The sequence below is a fragment of the Triticum aestivum genome, chromosome 6B, assembly GCF_018294505.1.
Source record: "Triticum aestivum cultivar Chinese Spring chromosome 6B, IWGSC CS RefSeq v2.1, whole genome shotgun sequence".
NCBI classification, from domain to species: domain Eukaryota; kingdom Viridiplantae; phylum Streptophyta; class Magnoliopsida; order Poales; family Poaceae; genus Triticum; species Triticum aestivum.
In genome coordinates, this window is record NC_057810.1 from 212,468,012 (window position 1) to 212,473,283 (window position 5,272).

A 5,272-nucleotide genomic window follows, 5' to 3' on the forward strand; every position below is an offset into this window, starting at 1 on the left:
TTGGGGCATGAATATAACATTGACCTAAGCCTCCCCCAAGCTTGAGCGATGCTTTCTCCTTCGCGAGGCCAGAAATTATATATGTAATTACGATCACGATGAACAAGATGCATAGGATAGAACTTCTGGTGAGTTTCCAACTTCAATCGCTTATAATTCCAAGATCTCTTATCGTCACATAGCCTATACCATGTCAATTCATCTCCCTTCAAAGATAAAAGGAAGACCTTCCTTTTGACAACATCATCGGGAATACCTGCAAGCTTAAATAATCCACAAACTTCATCCACAAAGATAAGGTGTAAGTCGGGATGCAATATTCCATCTCCTGCAAAAGGATTAGCTAGCAGTTTCTCTATCATACCCGAAGGAATCTCAAAGTAAATATTTTCAAAAAAATTAGTAGGTTGAGGAGCAACTCTTTACCCCGAACAAGCCCCTCAAAGGATTAGTTTCCATAGTGTCAAGTAACAGAAAATTTCAGCACACTATATGAGTGTTTCCTTACAAGTTCCACTCACCAAAAGTGCTACACTCCCCGACAACGGTGCCAGAAAAGAGTCTTGATGACCCACAAGTGTAGGGGATCTATCGTAGTCCTTTTGATAAGTAAGAGTGTCGAACCCAACGAGGAGCGGAAGGAAATGATAAGCGGTTTTTAGTAAGGTTTTGTCTGCAAGCACTGAAATTGTAGGTAATAGATAGTTTTGTGATAAGATAAATTTTAACAAGCAAATAAAGTAAATAAAGTGCAGCAAGGTGTTCGAATCCTTTATGTAGCAAAGGATAAGCCTGGACAATTTCTTATAATGATAAAAGAGCTCCCGAGGACTCATGGGAATTATCGTCAAGCTAGTTTTCATCACGCTCATATGATTCGCGTTCGGTACTTTGATAATTTGATATGTGGGTGGACCGGTGCTTGGGTACTGACCTTACTTGGACAATCATCCCACTTATGATTAACCCCTATTGCAAGCGTCCGCAACTACAAAAGAAGTATTAAGGTAAACCTAACCACAGCTTTGAACATATGGATCCAAATCAGCCCCTAACGAAGCAACGCATAAACTAGGGTTTAAGCTTTTGTCACTCTAGCAACCCATCATCTACTTATTACTTCCCAATGCCTTCCTCTAGGCCCAAATAATGGTGAAGTGTCATGTATTCGACGTTCACATAACACCACTAGAGGAAAGACAACATACATCTCATCAAAATATCGAACGAATACCAAATTCACATGACTACTAATAGCAAGACTTCACCCATGTCCTCAGGAACAAACGTAACTACTCACAAAGCATATTCATGTTCATAATCAGAGGAGTAATAATATGCATTAAGGATCTGAACATATGATCTTCCACCAAGTAAACCAATTAGCATCAACTACAAGGAGTAATCAACACTACTAGCAACCCATAGGTACCAATTTGTGGTTTGGATACAAGATTGGATACAAGAGATGAACTAGGGTTTTCAGAGGAGATGGTGTTGGTGAAGATGTTGATGGCCCCCCTCCCGATGATAGGATTGTTGGTGATGATTTCCTCCTCCCGGAGGGAAGTGTCCCCGGCAAAATAGGTCCGCTGGAGCCCTAGATTGGTTCCGCCAAGGTTCCGCCTCGTGCTGGTGGAGTTTCGTCCCGTAAGCTTGCCCATGATTTCTTTTCCAGGGTAAAAGCCCTCATATAGCAGAAGATGGACACCGGAGGGCCACCAGGGGGCCCAGGAGACACGGGGCGTGCCCAGTAGGGGTGGGCGCGCCCCCCACCCTCCTTGCCAGGGTGTGGCCCCCCTGATGTATTTCTTCCGCTCAATAATTCTTATTAACTCCAAAAACAGGTTTCGTGGAGTTTTAGGATTTTTGGAGCAGTGCAGAATAGGTTTCCAATGTTTGCTCCTTTTCCAGCCAGAATTCCAGCTGCCGGCATTCCCCCTCTTCATGGGAAACCTTGTAAAATAAGAGAGAATAGCCATAAGTATTGAGATATAATGTGTAATAACAACCCATAATGCAATAAATATTGAAATAAAAGCATGATGCAAAATGGCCATATCAAGAAGCTGTTCTCGTCTCAATACCTAGGATTAGAACATCCGTCGCCCCTTAGCGAGCAGCTAAAGCAGTTGGTCGAGCTGCACAAGGCGGCCAAACTGGCCATGAAGGACCTAATAGTCGGGCTATGGCCTACCGAGCCCATGCCTAGTAGCTACTTCAGACTCGTGAAGCGGCTGGTTAGTGCCTGCCCTCGGCTTGATGCTATCAAGCGGTCGGTCTGCATTGAAGGTGTGAGGATGGCTTTTGCCCGCTGAGGGAGTCCTGGATTAGGGGGTATCCGGACAGCCGGACTGTGTACAACGTCCGGACTATTGAAGCGTGAAGATACAAGACTCAAGACTTCGGCCCGTGTCTGGATGGGACTTTCCTTGGCGTGGAAGGCAAGCTTGGCGATCCGTATATTATATTTCCTTGTAACTGACTCCATGTAAACCCTAGCCCTCTCCGGTGTCTATATAAACCGGAGAGGTTGGTCCTTAGAAGGTCGATCACAATTAAAGTCATACCATCATAGGCTAGCTCCTAGGGTTTAGCCTCTATGATCTCGTGGTCGATCTACTCTTGTACTACCAATATCATCAATATTAATCAAGCAGGAAGTAGAGTTTTACCTCCATCGAGAGGGCCCGAACCTGGGTAAACACTTGTGTCCCTTACTTCTTGTTAGCATCAGCCTTGACGCACAGATCGGGACCCCCTACCCGAGATCCGCCGGTTTTGACACCGACATTGGTGCTTTCATTGAAAGTTCCTCTGTGACGTCGCCGTCAGGCTTGATGGCTCCTTCAATCGTCACTAACGATGCTGTACAGGGTGAGACTTTCCTCCCCGGACAGATCTTCGTGTTCGGCGGCTTCGCGCTGCTGGCCAATTCGCTTGGCCACTTGGAGCAGATCGATAGCTATGCCCCCGGCCATCAAATAAGGTTCGGAAACCTGAACTACACTGCGGATATCCGTGAAGACTTGATCTTCGACGGATTCGGGCCAACGCCAGAAGCGTCGAACAGTCGCGATGAGCACAGCTTAGACCTGCTGTCAGACGTTGCTCGGGATATCGTCCCGGCAGAAGCCTCGGATATAAATCCGGGACAGTTTGCCTCGTTTAAGGACGGAGGGCTGGACCCCGCCCCGCAGGTCGTACCTTCATCGGCGATGGAGCCGAACACAGGTTTCACCTCTGAAGGAACCTGTGACTTCGGACCCCCGGATTCTTATCCGGATGCAGGTTCCAGTCCGCGCGCCCTCGAGCCCGCCGACCCTGGTTGGGCTCCGGTGATGGAGTTCACCGCGGCGGACGTTTTTCAGCACTCGCCCTTTGGCGACATGCTGGACTTATTGAAGTCTCTCTCCTTGTCAGGAGACTCCGGGCCGAACTATGTCCGACTTGAGTGGGAAGCAAACAATGACGGAATTCGTTGCCCACCCACCACCCACTTCATTGCCATGATCGATCATCTAACCGACGTGCTTGACTTCGACTCCGAAGACATCGACGGTATGGACGACGATGTAGGAGAATCTTAGGAGCCACCGCTCACCGGGCGATGGACGGCCACCTCCTCATATGATATATATAGGAGAATTACATTTTTACCCCTAGTTGGTTCCTACCCACGGGTTTTGCCCTTATTTTTCGAGCTTGCTCAGTTTTGCCCTTACTTTTTCCATCGAGGTCCCTTGAATGCCCTTTGACCGTTTGACCAAAACTTTGAAAATTCATAACTAATTCATATGAACTCAGAAAAATGCAAATAAGATATCAAAATGTTTAGATAAACATTACCTTTCTGGGCATATCATTTGCATTCAGGATAAAAGCATCGTTTAAACTACACGAGGTAATTAATGTTATTAACATTATTAAAAATAAATAGGTATAAACAATATTTTTTTGTGAATAAAAATTATATGCAAATGTAGGTGATGTTTTCTGAGCATCCTGATACCTTATTTGCATTTTCCTGAGTTCGTATCAACTTGTTATGAAGTTTCCAAATAATGGTCAAAGTCGTTAGAACATTCATAACAAGTTGATATAAACTCAGAAAAATGCAAATAAGTTATCAGGATGTTTAGAAAACATCACCTACATTTGCATGTAATTTTTATTCATGAAAAAATATTGTTTATACCTATTTATTTTTAATAATGTTAATAACATTAATTACCTCGGGTAGTTTAAACGATGCTTTTGTCCTGAATGCAAATGATATTCCATAAAGGTAATGTTTATCTGAACATTTTCATATCTTATTTGCATTTTTCTGAGTTCGTATGATTTAGTTATGAATTTTTAAAGTTTTGGTCAAACAGTCAAAGGGCATTCGAGGGACCTCGATGAAAAAAGTAAGGGCAAAACTGAGCAAGCTCGAAAATTAAGGGCAAAACCCGTGGGTAGGAACCAACTAGGGGTAAAAATGCAATTGTCCCATATATATATGGTGGACACTCCGAAGGAAACTAATGGCGAAGAGGCAATGGAGGACAACCTCTCGGGAAGAAAATCAAAGAATGGGCATCGTCGGTGCCGCTCCAAGCCCCGCCATAGCAACACCGGCCCCGGAGGCGAAAATAATCCGGATGGCGCCGAAGTAGAATACGACCCTGATCAGCCCGCCTTTGAGCAGGCCGAATAGGAAGACGAGCAGGTCACCCCAGAAGAACAGGCAACAGACGCATACCCGGAGGAGGACAACTACATGCCCCCCTCCGAAGACGAGATCAGCCTCGGCGACGACGAGTTCGGCGTACCCGAGGACCCCGTGGAGCAGGAGTGCTTCAAGCATAGGCTTATAGCCACTGCAAGGAGCCTGAAGAAGAAGCAGCAGCAACTACAAGCTGATCAAGACCTGCTCACAGATAGATGGACTGAAGTCCTGGTAGCCGAGGAATATGGACTCGAACGCCAAATGGCTGACCGGCCACCACGTGGCCGGGACAAAACGGGATACCAGCCCGGATACCAGCCCGCACCCCCATGCCGATACACTATGGCTCAGGGCAACAGGCACGACCTACAAGATATTCTGGACAATAAAGCAGGACAGCCAAGATCGATCTATGGATCGAGGGGGCGTGCCCCAGCGCGCGATGATGACCGTCACGCCAGATACACCATCAACAAATCCGGCCGGGCCGAACATAGCAACCCAGATCAATCCGACATGCGTAGCCACATAGCCCGGCACAGAGGCGCCGCACACCCC